Below are 18,867 nucleotides of genomic sequence, written 5' to 3'. Positions count from 1 at the left end.
TTCATGCTTGGAATATGGCATGAGGGTGATTGGCTGAAGAGAGAGTTGGCTCAGCTAATTTATGGTCGGGTGGAATGTGGTAGCCCCATCTCTGGTTGGCTCATTACATTCATTAATGAGAAATCCATTCCCTTGATTTTCATGTGTAAATGTATTGATGTATATGTCGATTGTGATGGCTGATATGTTTATGGTATTTATGTTCCTATTATGTTGGTTATACGTATATTTTAAGACAACAACTATGTATGGCTCTCAACATGTTTTTACTTGTACATGAATAAATAATGTGTCTATGACCTAATAGATGATAGTGCATCAATTGACATGAGGAAACAATGGTTCATAGTGATTCTCAGATAAGTATGAGATCCGTACACTTAATTATGTTGTTTACACCTATAGGCTACATGTTGATGATATGTTTAACGAAATGCCTATCAGGGCTCGTAGCGATCTAGTTATGGTCTAGTTCAGTTTATTTCTTTTGAATCACTGTTTCCTTATATTTTTAGTGATTCTAAGCTATCACTCCATTATGGGTAGTAGCCTTGGCTTTGGGCCTAAAAAAGTGGCTTAAATCCTAGGGTCGCTGGCATAGAACTGGAAACTTTTGTCTTTGGTCACTGGCAGGCAAGCCTGTGAGAGCGAATTTAGGTTGTTTGTTCCTCCCTTGACCATATCATGAGAGTGACTATGGCCTAAGAGATCCAAAACAATAGTGGATCCCAGGGACAGGTTGTCTGAGTGGCTGACTTGTCTCCTAAGGGTTCTGTTGATGATGTTGGATGACTATGCATGATGTTCTATCGATTCCACTTCCTTAAGGTTGCATAGGAGATCAATTCTGACCATAGTAGCCTCTCATCTAATGTTTACCCCTGGTTGACATGGTTACTTGAGTGGAAGTGGGAGGAGGGTGTTACAGTATCAGGCTGACTTTGTATCAATTTAGTTAAAGATGTCAAATATTTTTCAATTTACCAAAGTGTAACTTTAATATTTTGTTTTTCTATTTTCTATCAAATTTTTTATTCATACTTATCCCTCATGTGATTTACTGTTCATTTGTAGATGTTATTGGAAAATGCCTTGAATAACCAATCCTTTACAAGAGTATGGGGGTCGCAAGAGTACAAGGGTCACTATCCGACCTTTTCATTCGAAGGCTTAGCTCCTAAACACAAATTATAAACATCAGAAATTTTGTAACATGCCTCCTCTCATATCTACCCACTTTCACTCGCTTGCCCAAGGTAAACATGAGTTGAGGGGCTAATATGACATGAATCAACCTCCTAGATGACCTTAAGGAAATGGAGTCAACATAATAAGACCTTACTGACTTCCCTTAGATGCTAGACGACCCCTAGGAACTAACCAACCATTCTAGGTGTCCAACCCCTGAGATAAATTTCTTTTGTAGTGAGATAGAGCCCAAGATGCTCCCATGAAAAGGCCTCCAAGTGACTATAACCATCCAATCAATCCCACGTGTTTTCTTTTCCCAGTGACTACAATCTCTTTCTAGTAGTTTTTTTCCAACGACCGTGAGATTTAAGCCAATTTTTTTAGGGTTAGAATCCATACCTCTGCCCAAAACTTAATCAAACTTCCAAAAATTATAAATAACAAAGGGACAATGCCTTTAACACAAAACTTACTCAATGACTTGAACTATCCCAGTCTAACGATGATATTCATTTTGTTAAACACATGATAAACATGCAACCTATAGGTCAAGAATGCATATCTGAACATAGATATATGAAACTTATCTGAGGTTTACCAAGAAGGACTAATTCCCTCTCACAATAGTTACCATGATACCAATCAGGTCATGCATTCATTAACCAGTCATTCATCAATTAAAAGGTGATAAGAGCCATACTTAAATATGTCAAAAAATCATGCTTATAACCAACATATAACCAGATAATTAGAAATGATATACCAACCATTAAAGCCACATAATAACATATATATTTACTCATAAAGGAAAGAGGAACTTAGCTCTTATTAACCATATTCAAAAGCTAACCAAGTCAGTGACTTCCACGAACCACCCAATCATAGATTGGGCTAAACCAAATATTTCTTTAAGTCAATCACGCATGTGCCATATTCCAAGCATGAATGTGGAATCTCATGGGATAAAAAAATCCATAGAAACCCAAGGGAATCCAGAGGTTAAACCACTTCCACCCTCACCATACCATGATCTCACCTGAACCGGTCCCCAAATCACAAAACTGAAATGAGCTTAGATGTCTCAGAATTCCTTCACCATCCCCTGAGGATTTTTCCTATCTCCACCCACATGTTGAGGGATTCTCAAGGAAAACCATCTCCACCCACCTATTGAGGGATTCTCGGAGAAAACCATCTCCACCCCAAACCCTTGGGATTTTCCTAAGACCACCTCACCCAGATCCAAAACCTTCCGACAACTGAAAGCTCTACCAAGAAAGAATCCCATCACACCATGGCTATCCAGAAATGGAAAGACAAGGATAAAACCACTGTTGAAACCTGATAAAAACTATTCCATTGACAAAAAAATGAACCAAATACACACATGCATGTACCACGCATGCCTAAACTAGCTAGGAAATCATACATGCAACATATTACCTACAAGTATTAACTGAATCTGCTTGATCCAACCTTTCTTTTATTGGTCCTTACTTTCCTTTGCTTTCCTTGTCCTTCCTTTGCTTGCACTCTTTCATTCACCTCTTGGTGCTCTTCTCCTCTCTAAAACCAATTCTGAAACTGAACTAAGAAAAGGCTAAACTAACAAAATCTAGAGTGACAAAAGTTGTGGACTCATCCTCAGAAGCCTTCTTATTATTGATGCGTCTAATTTCTTCATTTTTCCTCTATTTTCCTTTAATTTCATCCTCACATGAAACCTATGACCTTTCACCTCCCTTTTCTCTTATTTTCATTTATTTTCATAAATAAATTCCAATAATGCCTTTTTTGCTCTTCAAAGCATTTGTCATTGCCTTTGTCAATTTCCCCTTAGCCATAATAAACAACAAGTGATGCCCACTACTATACTTTTCCCAACATTTAGCTTGGAATAAGTGTCCCATGAATTTGGTCTTATTTTTCCTTCATTAACTTTATTAAATGAATTTTTAACTTAGGGTTGTTACAGATCCCTCCCCCTTAGGGGAACACCATCCTTGGTGTTCAATGACACCTACAACCAACAAAACTACTGAAAACCAAAAAATACAGCCCATGGAGCTTTATAACTCAGCTTGTTGCATTATCTACAATGAACAACTTGCTCAAAGAAAAATCATAATGAAAAACATGACAACATGACAACCATACCGCTTATTGGAGCTTTATAACATAGCTCATTGTGGTATTTACAATAATAATTGTTGGCTCTCCATTTTTGGTCCTTTTCCACATACATTTTCCATCTATCCATCATCCTTTTCTATCATATCATGGTCATTTTCCCACATTTTTACTCCTTTTTCACATTAAGGAAAAATAATTGTTTCTTTTAATTTTTATAATATTTAGTAAAAAATGGGTATTAAAAATAATTTTTGACTATAACAGAATTTCCCAAAATGACTCCATTGAAGTCGTATGTGCAAGACACCTAGGTGGAAACTGAAGATATATTCGAGAAGTATGGGAACCAACTATGGAAAAACTCCTATTGTCTAGTCCAAATGAGTCAGAATAGCCCCGATCAAACCTGGTCAAACTTGACCAGTCACCCAGAAAATCCCCTGATTTAAGGGGCTGTTTTGTGATTTTGTGGAATCCTACCATATTTTGTGAAATGAAAGGGATGTGTTTGACCTGATTAGATGGATTAGGACTCTCATAGTTTGTTACAACTATTTTAGTTGAGTTTTTTATATTTTTGGCTTATTTAGGCACAACTATTCAACAACTATGAACATGTATTATGATTATTGAGACTTCTCTATTTCTGAATATAATTTGAAGAACATATCTTCTATTTTCTTGTTGTTCTTGATGTGGGATGTGATTTCTTATCTACTATAGCTGATAGTTTCAAGTGTCCCAAGAAAGGGTGGAGGGCCCCCATTCTGAGCTAAGTACACTATAGTGTAATTTTGTGCATAATTGTGAATACTTTAGATTGTTGTTTCCTTTATAATTTCTTATGAATATTTTCTGAATAGATTCATTATATGCCATGTTCATAATTTCCTTTTAGTAATTGGTTTAAGTGGGGAAAGTCAACCAAGGAATCTAAAATAGATCCTCTTCCTTCTAGATTAAAAACTGAATTGGAAATTGTGTCTTTATTGCTTTCTTGATTTGGTTATTATCTCCTTTCAGTGAATAGTTTAAGAAGGAAGGGCAACCCAGGTCTCCAATATGGAGCGTCTTCCTTATGAGCTAGGAATTGAATTGGTAATTGTGTTTATGCATTTGATAACTACTACTTTGGTTACATTATGCTTTATGGTGGAACTGATCTTGTTGGAATAAGGATAGTGAGGAAGCATAACTAGGACCTCTAAGTTAGAGCCTCTTCCCCATTGGCTATGCTCCACAAAAATGCATTGCACTCTTGCTTCTAGATTAAAATTTCAATGCTTTCTTTTAAGTAATTTTATATTTTTAATATTCACTTCCATTATTTTCATCTAAACAACTCCTTCCTACACTAATTTAATCTAAGATTCCTTAAACTTTTGTTTGCTTCTAAGTTTACCAAACCAGATTGATAAGTAAAATAGATGATCTAATTCATCTCTATAAATTAGACTGACATTTTTGGCACTATTTTGGGGGAAGCATACTTAGATAGAGCGAGTTAGGAAGATTGTTTAGAAAACATATAAAAACAAAAAAACAAAAACCACAACAATAAAACATTAAAAAAAAAAAACTATTTTCATTGTGGTTATTCATGCTTAGACATAGAAATTAGAAAGGTAGTGTTATCACCCCAAGAAACTCTCCTAGGTTGTATATCAGAGATGCTCGGGAACATTACAAACTCAATAAAAAGTTGGATAAATGGTGGATGAATGAAAGAAATGCTGCATATTCAAGCCAGATAACCACTTCTACTGTGCTTGACCCCAGTCATGGGTGAACACCCCCAGGCTACAAGGCTTTAGACCACAAATTACTCACAGTTTTAAGAAAATGTGATGATGGAGAAGACTAATCACACTAGCAGATGCGCAGGACCCTGTGATGGCCAGCTGCAACCAGTTAAAAGATTTGTAAATTTGTTTTCTAATACACAGACAGGATGACAGCTCTCTGGCATTAAAACAATAGAAACCTGCAAACAAATTCAATGATACATGCTAAATCCTAACACAGAGGTGGGATGACAACCCCTCTAATGCTAAACATTAACAACACATGAATAAATGCAAAATAGGCACAGCCTGGAACAAGAAGAAGAAGTGGACAGTGAGCAATTAACAAAAAAAGAAGCTTGCATTAGCTGAAAATGGAGACTAGACGTTGCAGGTATCACAACAGTTACAATCTCTGGAAGTCGAACCTTACAACAAAATAACACTCGTCATCCTATTACATCGTGTTTTTGGGTATATATAGAATCTGTTTACAAAATTGCTCTGCTAGGCTATGCGTGGAGGTGTCTTAATGGACCACCAACCACATTTACATTCAAATATGGGTCTCTGCTGCAGTTTGACTGCTTTAATGGATGAATTTAATCTTTCTAGTGCTCTGCAGTCCTTCCTGAATAGGTAGAGTTTAATATGTACAAAGCTCCATGACTGATTAATGAGGTTATCTTCTCGAGCCCTGTACTGTTTGTCCTTCAGCCATGCAACTCTTTAAATGTAGTCGGTGAGATATTATTATGCAGGTACAGGGTAGATTATCGTTTCTTTCTCCTCGGGAGCTCAAGACAATCAACAGAGTTAAAGTTTCATGGTGGAAGAATGAGTAGGCCGGGAATAAATCTCAGCCGTTGGACCATAGAGATCAACGGCGAAGATCGTTGGCACGATGAATCGGAAGAAGCAGGTGGAGTAAATATTAGCCGTTGGATCTCATAGATCAACAGCGGAGATTTGATCAGAGGAGCTATCAGACAGCGGACGGCGAAGACAATCGTCAACTGTTGGATCTCGATCCATGTAGATCCGACGTTGATCGCAAGTGGAAGGTGCAAGGGATTTAACGGCCGGGGATGGTGGTTTTCCCTGCACCACCTATCGCAGGTGGGCGGTTACCATAACACGAGGCGTGATCCAATAGAAATATAACACGTGTCCCCCGTAAACCGCCGCCCTTGCAAGTTAACGAGCACACAAGTTGTGCAATGAGGAGAAGCGACTGCCGTCGATCCGACGATGGACATTCAAAGGGAGGGGAAAATTCACGATAGTTAATATGTGGGTGGAGAATGTGGAGGCCGTTAGATCGGACGCGATCAAAGGTGGAGATCCAAGCGGGGGGGGTTAATATGGGTGTAATCTCATGAGTTAAGCGCTCAGGGAGAAGAAAAGCGGGTTATGCAGAGTTTAAACGGGTTTTCGGGGTTTACAATGTTTAAACAAAAACACCCGGGAACCGAGAAAAGAGCTATGCAGAGTTTAAAAAAAGATAAAATAGAGGCAGTGAGGTAAAAATGAACCAAGCAGGGGAATATGGATAAGGTGAGGAATGAAGAGGTTTCAGGAGAAAAACAAAGATTAAGGAGTTATGAGAGAGAATAAGGAAAATGAAGGGGAAAGAGAAATACACTGCTGTGAACCTTTTGAAAGCACAACCAACATTGCCAAACCTGCTTTGACCCTCCATTGATTAAATTTGTAGCAGAGCTAACACTGGCTCCTTCTGGGGATGAGATTCTCTCTGTGAGGTCTCAAGAACCTGCAGACCAATGCCTTCATACAAAACTAGCTTTTAAAAACTATGCCTAGTATCCATTGGGCATGGAGTCAAACTAGGTCTTCATTAAAAACTAAAAAAGAAACTGCTTACAATCATTAAGGCCTGAAAACTTAAAACTTCAAAAATTGCCCATCAACTGGGCCACCAAAATTGTTTCCTGTCATTCGGTTCATCATAGATCAGCAAGACAAGATTTATTTGATCCTCTACCTCAAAGAGTTTAGGATATTTGACCTTGATGGGTAGATAGGGATCAAATTTCATTTCCCTTCTGTGTATTTTCCTCCTTGGATGTTCTTTAGAGGAGCCTTTGTACACCTGCTGAATAATCATAGCTGCTGTGTACCTATTTTTTTCACCTATGGCCTGCACAATAAATATGAATGTTGTATCAATATTTTCATGTGTAGGGAACACAGAGACATTTTCTGCTCCTGAATCTTTGTTAGAATAGTCCTCATCCAAGGAGGGATTCCAATAATATGCACCCTCTCCCTCTGTCTTCTAGCAAGCTGCCATTTCATTCTGTGTGGAGGCCATCTAAGTAGGTGTCAGAGTATCAAGATTGAGGTGATCAGTCTCAACCTTGGCCATTGAATTTCCTTCTGCTTCAGTGTTCAAGGGGCAATTGTGAGGGATTTTTATTTGAGCAGGCAAAGGGGCAAAAGATGATGGAGAGCTTTCATCTCCCTTCTTAATCACTGGACTGGGGACCAAGGTTGGCAGGCAAAGTTGCATATCTGCATAGCCATGTGAAGGTGAGCTAGCATTGAGCACAAATTCTTGGAGGAAGAATTGGATATGTTGCTGGCTGCTCCTGTTGGTCAACTTGTTGTTTTGCAGCTATAAAAAATTGCTGAGTAGTGCCCTTGGATAATGCTTCTTAAAAATCAGCTCTGGTTAGGAAAGGAGCACCTTCCAAAACATGGACCTCCTCCTCTTCATCAGGATGCTCTTCTTCCATGACTATATTTTGACAAAGGGTCTTCACCCTTTTATCTTCGTTTACATCTCTGTTTCTTTGCAAAATCTACAACTGCTCCTGTGTTCCTCTATGTGGATTTGGCTTTGGAAGGGAAGAGTCACAAGGAACACCTGATTCTTCAGAAAACTACTCAGCCTTTAGTTTGGAAACTTCAGAGGCCAATAACTCAATCATCCTAGCTAATTCATCTATTTCAGGATCATAGGATGATGAGTATTCTTCTTCCTGACATCTCCTCTCGGCATCACCTTCAAGTCTCTCTGCAACAATGATATTTGCTTCTACTTCAAAGGCTGCAGCTTGCATATCAGCCAAACAAGTGCATCTTCTTTCTCTTAACAGCAGGCAGAAATGAGAATCGAAGGCATTGGCATAAGTGAGCATGGCAACGGCTCACCATCTTCTGTCTACAAGTTCCCAAATTCATCATGATAAAAGAGCATATCTTTATTATTTCGCCAGTCCTTTAGGAACACACCATCTAAAGCCTCGATGTCTATAATTGACCTAGGGGGTAAATTTCTAAACCATTTTCTAGCTTCCTCATCTAGGCTTTGAACAAAAACCCTCATCCAAACATCCTCTTCATTGATATCTAAGTTATCAGCATAGCTATAAAAGGATTCGAGGTGCTCTTCAGCTGATACTCCTTCTTCACCAGTAAACTTAGGCATAAACTCTTGATAATCCCCTGTAGGCATGGCATTCAAAGGGGTAGGCAAGACTAAGGGTCCATACCTAGCAGCAACTATTCTTTATATCTTTGTGAGGGCTTGCTGGCCTGCCATGACTGAGGTATATGAAAAGGATACTGGTGGACTGAGTGGAATTAATCAATGAAAAGAATGACAGAAACAGAGGAATATGATGGACAACATGGATGCTTCTTTCAACTAAGGTCCAAAAGGGAAATGAATAACAAGGAGCTGCATGAATCTCTGAAGGTATTTCTACACTAGCAGAGATACATAAAAATTCCAAGGCTTACCTGATCCTGATGCTCCTTACTGCAATATTTTCTTCTGCTGAACGATCTTCTCAGGATCAGGTATTGGTTCAACTGATGGTTTCTAAGGATTACTCAAGCATGCCTCACAAACTACGCTATAACTTCAATGTGTAGTCGCCAACCGATGGTCTTCCTCCATTGGAGTTTCCAGATAGATGATTACAACCAAATTATGTGCCTAGACCTTGTCTATCATCAAAATATGGAACTGTGTCATTTTCCCAGGGAAGTTGAGCTTCAATCTCCTCTCCTCGGAAACGGCGCCAATTAATGTTATCACCCCAAGAAACTCTCCTAGGTTGTATATCAGAGATGCTCGGGAACATTACAAACTCAACAAAAAGTTGGATAAATGGTGGATGAATGAAAGAAATGCTGCATATTCAAGCCAGATAACCACTTCTACCATGCTTGACCCCAGAAATGGGTGAACACCCCCAGGATAAAAGGCTTTAGACCACAAATTACTCACATTTTTTAAAAAATGTGATGATGGAGAAGACTGATCACACCAGCAGATGCACAGGACCCTGTGATGGCTAGCTGCAACTAGTTAAAAGGTCTGTAAATCTGCTTTCTAATACACAGACAGGATGATAGCTCTCTGGTATTAAAACAACAGAAACCTACAAACAAATTCAATGGTACATACTAAATCCTAGCACAAAGGTAATGCTAAACATTAACAGCACATGAATAAATGCAAAAAAAGCACAGCCTGGAACAAGAAGAAGAAGTGGACAATGAGCAACTAATAGCAAAAGAAGATTGCATTAGCTAAAAATGAAGACCAGACGCTACAGGTATCACAGCAGTTACAATCTCCAGAAGTTGAACCTTACAACAAAATAACACTCATCATCCTATTACATCGTGTTTCTAGGTATATATAGAATCTGTTTACAAAATTTCTCTACTAGGCTATGCGTGCAGGTGTCTTAATGGACCACCAACCACATTTACATTCAGATATGGGTCTTTGCTGCAGTTTGACTACTTTAATGGATGAATTTAATATTTATGGTGCTCTGTAGTCCTTCATGAATAGGTAGAGTGTAATATGTACAAAGCTCCATGACTGATTAATGAGGTTATCTTCTCGAGCCCTCTATTGTTTGTCCTTCGGCCATGCTGCTCTTTAAATGTAATCACTGAGACATTATTATGCAGGTACAGGGTAGCAGATCTTTGCTTTCTCCTCGGGAGCTCAAGACAATCAATAGAGTTAAAGTTTCATGGCGAAAGAATGAGCAGGCCGGGAATAAATCTCAGCTGTTGGACTGCAGAGATCAACGGCAGAGATCGCTGGTGGGAGGAATCAGAAGAAGCAGGTGGAGTAAATATTAGCCATTGGATCTCAAAGATCAATGGTGGAGATTTGATTAGAGGAGCTATCGGGCGGTGGATGGAGAAGACAATCATTAGCCGTTGGATTGTGATTTGCGCAGATCCGACGGTGATCGCAAGCGGAAGGTGCAAGGGATTTAACAGTTGGGGATGGGCAGTTTTATTGGCGGGCAGTTTTCCCCGCTCCGCCTATCGTAGGTGGGCTATTTCCGTAACACGGGGCGTGATCCAATAGAAATATAACACGTGGCCCCTGGAAACCGCTGCCCCAACAAGTTAACGGGCGCGCAGGTTGCGCGATGAGGAGAAGCGCCTGTCGTCGATCCGGCGATGGACAGTCAGATGGAGGGGAAAATGCACGATAGTTAATATGCGGGCAGAGAATGTGGAGACCGTTAGATCGAACGCAATCAACATTGGAGATCCAACTGGGGGGGTTAATATGGGTACAGTCTCGTGAGTTAAGCACCCGGGGAGAAGAAAAGCGGGTTATGCAGAGTTTAAACGGGTTTTTGGGATTTACAATGTTTATACAAAAACACCCGGGAAATGGGAAAAGAGCTATGTAGAGTTTAAAAAAGATAAAACAAGGTAATGAGGTAAAACTGAACCAAGCAGGGGAATATGGATAAGGCGAGGAATGAAGAGGTTTCAGGAGGAAAACAAAGATTAAGGAGTTATGAGGGAGAATAAGGAAAATGAAGGGGAAAGAGAAATCCACTACTGTGAACCTTTTGAAAGCACAACCAGCACTATCAAACCTGCTTTGACCCTCCATTGATTAAATTTGTAGCAGAGCTAACAGGTAGAACCCCAAAGCAAAACCCCCAACCATAACAAAAACTCATTAACTACAAAATCCATTTGCAAACCAAAGATATACAAAACATGATGTTAAGGAAGTCATTTAGATTAGGAGGGTATGCCACCATAAGGATCTTCTTAAATCCTTGTCCACAATTTAGAATGGCCACTAGGGATGAATATTCATTTCAAAAGATACAAGAGATAGAAAGCATCCATGAAGAGGATCCACAAGAAGAGAACCTAGAAGCTTCTTCTAGTTATCTTTGTAAGGAGATCAACCAATTATGGATCACATATGATAAGGTAAAAACAATAGAGCTAGAAATTGAAGAATATCTAGGATATGTATCAAAATATCCCTTGTGCATTCATTATTTTTGAACAAGTTTAACAAGAAGAACCTTGTGTTATGACAATTGAGGAGAATCAAAGAATTAAATATCACACTCAAACTTGGTTTCAACTAGTCATTAGGCCACAACACCACTCCATTTTTCAACATTCCTTAGCATAAAATCTTTATGATCAACTAACTTTTCATGTCCAAGTATTCATTAAGGTATATTTTTCAAACTTGGATGTGATTCTACTTATGATATTGTTACACAAATGGATGCATTAGAAATTCTCTTATACTTGAGAGAATGTCTTATTTTTCTACAATAGAGTAGGATAGAATAGAATAAATAAATCAATAAATAAATAGGTAGAATGAGTTCACAATAATACTTTTGGTTCAAACTCTCATGAATAATTCTTCAAATCATTGTTCAATATTCATTTGGAAGGATTTCATGGCAAAATGCAGTAAGAATAATCCTATTTTGGGTAACCATATAAGATCATTTTTAAAGAATGTTTTTAAATAAGGTATCTCTTGAAATCTAGTTTTTAAATCCATTTTGAAATTTTCAATTTTGATCACAAATCAAAATGATATGATCAAAATAAACAATAGATCTCAAGAGAAACTTTGAGGACAGAGTTAGTAAAACCTTGATTTGAGGGGTCTAATGGAAAATATTTTACACGATATTTATAGGTAAGATAGCCCTTGAAATATAGTTTCCAAATCAATTTGAATCACTTCAATACGAATCATATGAAAAAGTTATGCTCAAAATACTATCTTCTTGTGAAAAGATCTACATGGTGACAATTTTAGGCATTGACTGTTAATTGGAATATTTCACATATCAAATCATATTATTATCAAAACATGTTTATATGGGAGATATATAATCAAGTCTAGTTTATTACACGATTTTCATCATCTCATTTTAAGGCTACATCAAAAAGATATGCCAAATTTAGTGACTGCATGTCTTAAAATCAGCATAGTGAAACTCTGCTTCCTAGGTTTATTCATTAGAAATTTTGTGATATCAAACCTAAGAATTTCAAAAAAATATTTCTACTAGATATACAAAAATTAATATAATTTAATCTCCAAGTGGAATGACATCTATCTTATATTTAACAAAAATGTTACACTCGAAATAGTGACTATTAGTCTAGTAACAAATTCACAAGAAGCTCTATCAAACATGGTACTTCTCATCATTTTTAACATATTGTTTTAAACCATTTTGATTTTTTTTTTTTTAACTGGAATTAGACATGAATTCACATCAACTTGTATTTTGAATCACTCTAATTCGACATAAAACAAATATTTTGTGAACAAAATACAACACATTCGAGATATTCATGGAAGTGAAAACATTTTATTTTGTTGAGTTCCTTCTTCTTGCAATTTTTTCCGGGTGGAATAAAACTCACCTTGGGCCTTATTGACCTTGGCCTTCATTCCTTTACAGAATAGAGAAAAGTACTCTTCCTCTTCTTTGGATGATACTCCATCTCTGGTATTTCTCTTGATCTCTTCTTGAGCCAAATGAGACAACAACCTTTTCCAATTTGGTAATTTTTCCCTTCCATTCATAGGGTCCTGGTAGCTATGCCAAGATTTTGGAAGGCCTAGAAGAGATAGGCTCACCTAATAACCTTCAAAAATACTCTCCACAAACCCTTGAAACTCATCTCGAACTTGAGTGAATCTGGAGAGATATTGTGGAATGGTATCATTTTTCTGCATCCTAATCTTTCGAAGTTTTTCTTTCAGGGCCAATTTTCTATGGTCACTGTTATATTCGAATATCTTAGTCAGTGTATTCCACATAGAAAATGGTGTTTGTTTACCATGTATTTTTGAGACCACATGGTCTCTCACACCTTCTGGAATGATCCTCTTGGCTCTTGCATTGTCCTTCCATTGGGCTAACTATTGTGCATCTGATGCTACAGGATTTTTAATGTTAGTCAGATTGTATTCAAGAACACCATTATCATCAAGAATTACTTCCATCTAGTCCTTCTAGAGTATGAAATTCGATCTACCCTCCAGGGTATAATCCAATCTCAGTCCATTGAAACCCATTCTCCTAAATCTGAAGAAAAAAACTGCTACTGAAGCTGCAATTTGAGATTCCTGAAGAACAAATTCGAAAAAAATGGTCTCTAAGATGATTTTAGGGCTCTAATACCATGTAAAAATTAATAGAAATTTTCTACTATCGATGAATTCCAACTAAAAACGAGAGATTACAAATTTCCTCTACTATTATGTTGAATGGAAATCAAAATTTAGAAACACATGAAATGACATGCAACCATGAAAACGCCACAAGAACATAATGATTTACAGGGTTAACCAACTGGGAAATACCCCTCCATTGCTTTGCATTAGTTCAGATTAAAAGAAAAATAATTATAATGTCTTGCTTAGATACTTAAGCACACCCTACATTGCAATCCTATTCTCCTACTTCGTGACCTCCTCTAACCAATACTTAGCCAATTCAAGCCTCATCCAGCCTCCTGTTTCCTTGTGAAATCCTAAAGGAATTATCTCTTAAAAAATAGGAGAATTCCCTATTTCCTTGCGAAATATCTCGCAAAATTGATCATCTGCTCAGTGAAAATGCAATGTAGACTCAACAATATAAAATTATTAATAAAAATGAGCCTTTTCCATCCACTCAACTAGGAAATTTGAATCCCATGCATGACTGGGTCTATTTTTAGCTGATTGACTAGTTAACTGAGAGATCAGTGAGTTAACAACAATCATAACTACTCAACTAACCATAAACTAAATCAACTAATTACTAGAGCTCAGTTAACTGAGTTGAACTAACAATAACTCAACTAGATTTCTAGATCTTAGCAATCAACTCATGCACAAGTCTACTTCTAGCCTACACACTCAAATTTACTGACTTGACTAGTGGACAAGGTCATGTCACTATAACTAACTACAATTCAAGTCATCCTACTGATTTGTAAAATCAAATTTTCACCAGTTGACTAAGGCACTAGTCAAATGAAACCTTTTCTTGATACAATTTCAAAAAATATGGAAAATGACCAGTCCACATCTCATGATGAAACCATTGTATCTACTGTCACAGGGATATCTATTCCTATATCCACTTTGATATGACCCACAAGTATGAAAGAGAAATCATAATGAATGAAGACAACCAACCCACCTTCAAAGTGTGATAACTCACATAATTGTTGCTACAAGAAGTGACAATTAATCCTTCTTTTGGGAATCACTACAATGAAATTGATAAATTCGACAATATTGGAGGCATTCTGGATTTAGGTTATACAAATCCAACATTTAAGGGTGCATTCAAAGTGTTTTAACCCTAGAGACAATCACTGGCTAAGAAGAGGTTAGTGCCCAGGACATGTATGCAAAAAGGTAATAGATATTGTTTTTTGTCCCATTATTACTATTCACATATAAGTTTCACAACTAATTTAGAGGAAACTTATTGGGATAGAACTATCTTTCAAGATGGCCTCACTGACTATGAAAATGACTTAAATGTTGTAGCAGGGTGATAGAAAGAAATAACGAAAGGTTCAAAACATAAGGGTGAAACTACAAAATATTTTATTTTAAACCTTAACATAACACATGAAAGACTCATAAAATGAATGCATGGAAATATGGAGCATGGTATTTAATTTCTTTCTTTGTTGGGTCCTGCCACTCCATATTGAATGAACTTTAATCCTGCATCACTCTCGGTCCCATAATATTTCTTCAAGAAGTCACCATAAACATGATTAAAATATTCTTCCCTTTTTTATTTTGTCATATATATGATTTTTTTTTTGCTTTCAAACACAAACACACACATATATTTGAATTTTGAACGTACTGAAAAATGAGCTACAACATCTGGCTCCACTTGGGGATAGTGTTTTGGAACAAAACACTAAGAACCATTGATTAGTGCCTTCACCTCGAGCATGGAGTCATATTATATCTTAAAAACATCACAATGAGAAGCTTAGCAGATACTTACACTGATCATATTGGTATTACAATGGAATAATTAAAAAGTGCTCAATGTTGGAAGTAATGTTTCAAATACTTCCCATTTACAGGCAGTTGCAATAATTCTACATCTAGATTTTCTAGAATGAAATTATTGTTTTCTCTAGCTTCTGCTACCTTGAAAGGACCAAACCACAGAGGATCAAACTCACCATGTTTAGTTTTGTCTTCCCTTATAACTTCCCACCTTAATACAAGGTCTCTAGGCTAAAAAAATATTTCCTTAGCTTTTCTATCAAAAATGAACTTCATCTTTTCTTGATAGCTAATCAATTTTTTAATCACTTGTACTCTATTCTCATTCAATTATACTAGCTAGTTTATCCTTCGAGTCAATTCATTTGGTTCTTCCTCAACATCTTGAAAGAAAGAAACTACTGGTTTGGCTAGTTGACCAGGGAAGAGAGTCGCTACTCCATATGCCAATTCAAAACGTGACTTACCAATAGACCTTTTGGTAGTCGCTCTATTTTCCCATAAGGAAAACTTTAGCTAAGAATCCCAAGTGTTTTTTGTTTTCTGAAATTGTTTTCTTGATTATACTTACTAGATATTTGTATGAAGATTCTGCCAACCCATTTCCTTGAGGATAATAGGTGGTAGGATGGGAAAGAATAACATTGTAATTCTGGCAGAAATTAATTAATTTTTCATATTTGAATACTTGAGCATTGTTTGTCACTAATTTCTTAGGGCGGCCAAATCTTGTAAAAATGTTTTCTTCTAGGAACCTAATCACCATTGAATCAGGTTCCTTTTTGGTTAGAATAGGTTCCACCCATTTGGTAAAGTAATCAGTGGTTGTCAGAATCCACTTATGTTTCCTAATCGAAGTTGGATTAATCTCCCCTATGAATTCCAACCCCCACTTCCTAAATGGTTCTTCAACAAATACATGAATTAATGGTAATGGTGCGAACTTTTTCTTTTCGGTAAAAAGTTGACATTTTTCACAACATCTGACCAACCTGTAAACATATGAAAAAATATCTGGCCAATAAAAACCAACTTTTAAGATTTTATGTGTTGTTACCTTCCAATTGTAATGGCCTCCACAAGCACATCCATGATATTCATTGAATATTTCAATTGTTTCCCCTTCTGTCAGACAAAGCAACAAAACACCAACATGATCTTTCCAATATAACTGACCATTTACTATCACATACTTTTGTGTCTTCAATCTCAAAGCTTTATATTTTGCTCTATCTAAGGTTGTTGGACAAATAAGAAATAGTAAATAATGAAAAATATTCTTATACCAATATGAGCATATATATTTGTATTCAACTTTATTATCTTTTTCATATTTCTTACCTTCTTCACCAACTTTTTTGATTCAGGAACTTATACTAGAAAATTAATCCCCATTACATGGTAATTTGCCTCTGTTGAGATATTTTCCAATCCCATCCCCTTTATTAATTTTGTTGGCTTTATGTCAATGTCATAATCTGGAATTTTAGCTATCCATTTCCCCCTTCTTCCTTCATTGTCACCCTGTGTCAACACATCCTTAATAGTTGAGTTTGGTAGATATGAATTAATTTGAAACTGCAAAACATGCGTTCTGAAAGCCTTCAAGGCTTTGACTAGAGAATAGGCTTATTTCTCCAAAATATTATACTTTAACTCAACATCTCTCAATACCCTACTGAAAAATTCTACTGGATTCTCCTTATTGTCTTGATTCCTTTGCAAGAGAACAACTGCAACAATAGAAGGTGAGGAAAAGGAAAAAAATTGGAAAGGTTTTTGGTAATCAAGACTTACCAAAACTAGAGCTTCTCCAAAATCCTTTTTAATCCTTATAAAATGCTCTTTGGCTTTTGGATTCCATTTAAACTCTACATCCTTCTTTAACATATCAATGATCTCTTTAACAATTTTTGCATAATTGGGAATGAATCTCTTGAGAAAATTTATTCTTCCCAAGAAAACCTAAATTTCTTTTTTATTTATGGGCAGAGGTATATTACTAATTCTTCCACTCACTTTGGGTCAATTTTGACTCCCTCCTTTAACAAAATATGCCCCAACAATTTCCCTTAAAGCAAAATGAGACTTCTTTGGATTTAGTGACAACCCATATTTTCTACACTTCTCAAAAGTCTGCTGAAGGTGTTTCAGATGTTCTTCATCAGATTTGGAAAACACTACAATATCATCTAAATATATGACCATGAATTTGTTCTTTTCTCCCATGAAGGCTATATCCATAGCCCTATAAAAGGTAACACCAACATTCATCAACTTGAATGGCATTTTTGCATACATAAAGGTTCCCATGGAGGTGTGAAAGTTGTTTTCTTCTGATCATTTCGATGCACTGCTATCTGATTGTACCCTAAAAATCCATCAATCATGGACAACCTTGAAGATCCTGTCACTTTCTACAAAATATAATGCATCTTTGGAATAGGGTAATTATCATTTAGCATTGATCTATTTAGATTTTAGAAATCTATTGTTGGCTTGTATGGGCCTGACCCAGGTTCAGAGGTGATTTAGCCAAAAAAATCCTAGTACTATTGGACCTTTAGGCAACAATCCGTGAAGCATGGACTGAGGTCTCATCCGAAGTAGTATGGGAGGGTGCTAGAACCAGGTTTCTGCACCCTAGGGATGTCTGATGAGCTTCTGGAGGTCCGTGATTTGATCCTGCGCGCACGTCGCTACGCGCATCTATTATTCCCTCGCAACCTGTGATGCTACCTTCACGTAGCCCTACTCGAGGCGTGATCCATATTATACCCAAGTTTCTTACTATTTAACCTATTATTACCCGATTACTTAACTTATATGTGTAAGACTAGTGATAATTAATAGTATATCAAGTAATCATATAAGTGTGTGCGATAAACAAAACAATATAAATGAATAGAATGCAATACACAAGCAAATGCACAGAGTTTGGAATCAACTTCTCTTTATTATTCTTCATTCAAGGTTACAGACTTGACACCACCCTACACACTCAGTTGTAGGGGTCCGCGCACTCAGCTGCAGACTCTACTAGGCCTCTATGCACTCAGTTGCAGAGCCTCTTCGTACTACTACGACCCAATACACTTAGACTCTTACTCTATGCTCGAACCATTCGTAATCATCTATATCCTTTTTCTTCGCTATCTTTACAACTTAGAGCCTCGCTCTGTTTATACAATCCCATGGTTTGTGGACCATGGGTAGGCTGACATGACATTACATTACATTACAAAACTTAGGGTGGATAGCCCTATGACTCAACCTATAATTCACGCTCCGCGCATGCAATTCGCAGAGTCTTACAATAAATTTGACCAAAACCTAGGCTTTGAGCCCCAAAACATGCTGTGGGGGGGATCTGATGCCCAAAAAGCCCCCAACACAAACATCATGACTCACCCTTGAGTC

This window comes from Pinus tabuliformis, chromosome 3_2 (genome assembly GCF_031772625.1).
Source record: "Pinus tabuliformis cultivar Carrire ecotype Pingquan chromosome 3_2, CPIR1, whole genome shotgun sequence".
Taxonomy (NCBI): Eukaryota; Viridiplantae; Streptophyta; class Pinopsida; order Pinales; family Pinaceae; genus Pinus; species Pinus tabuliformis.
Note: the sequence above shows the minus strand (reverse complement) of the source record.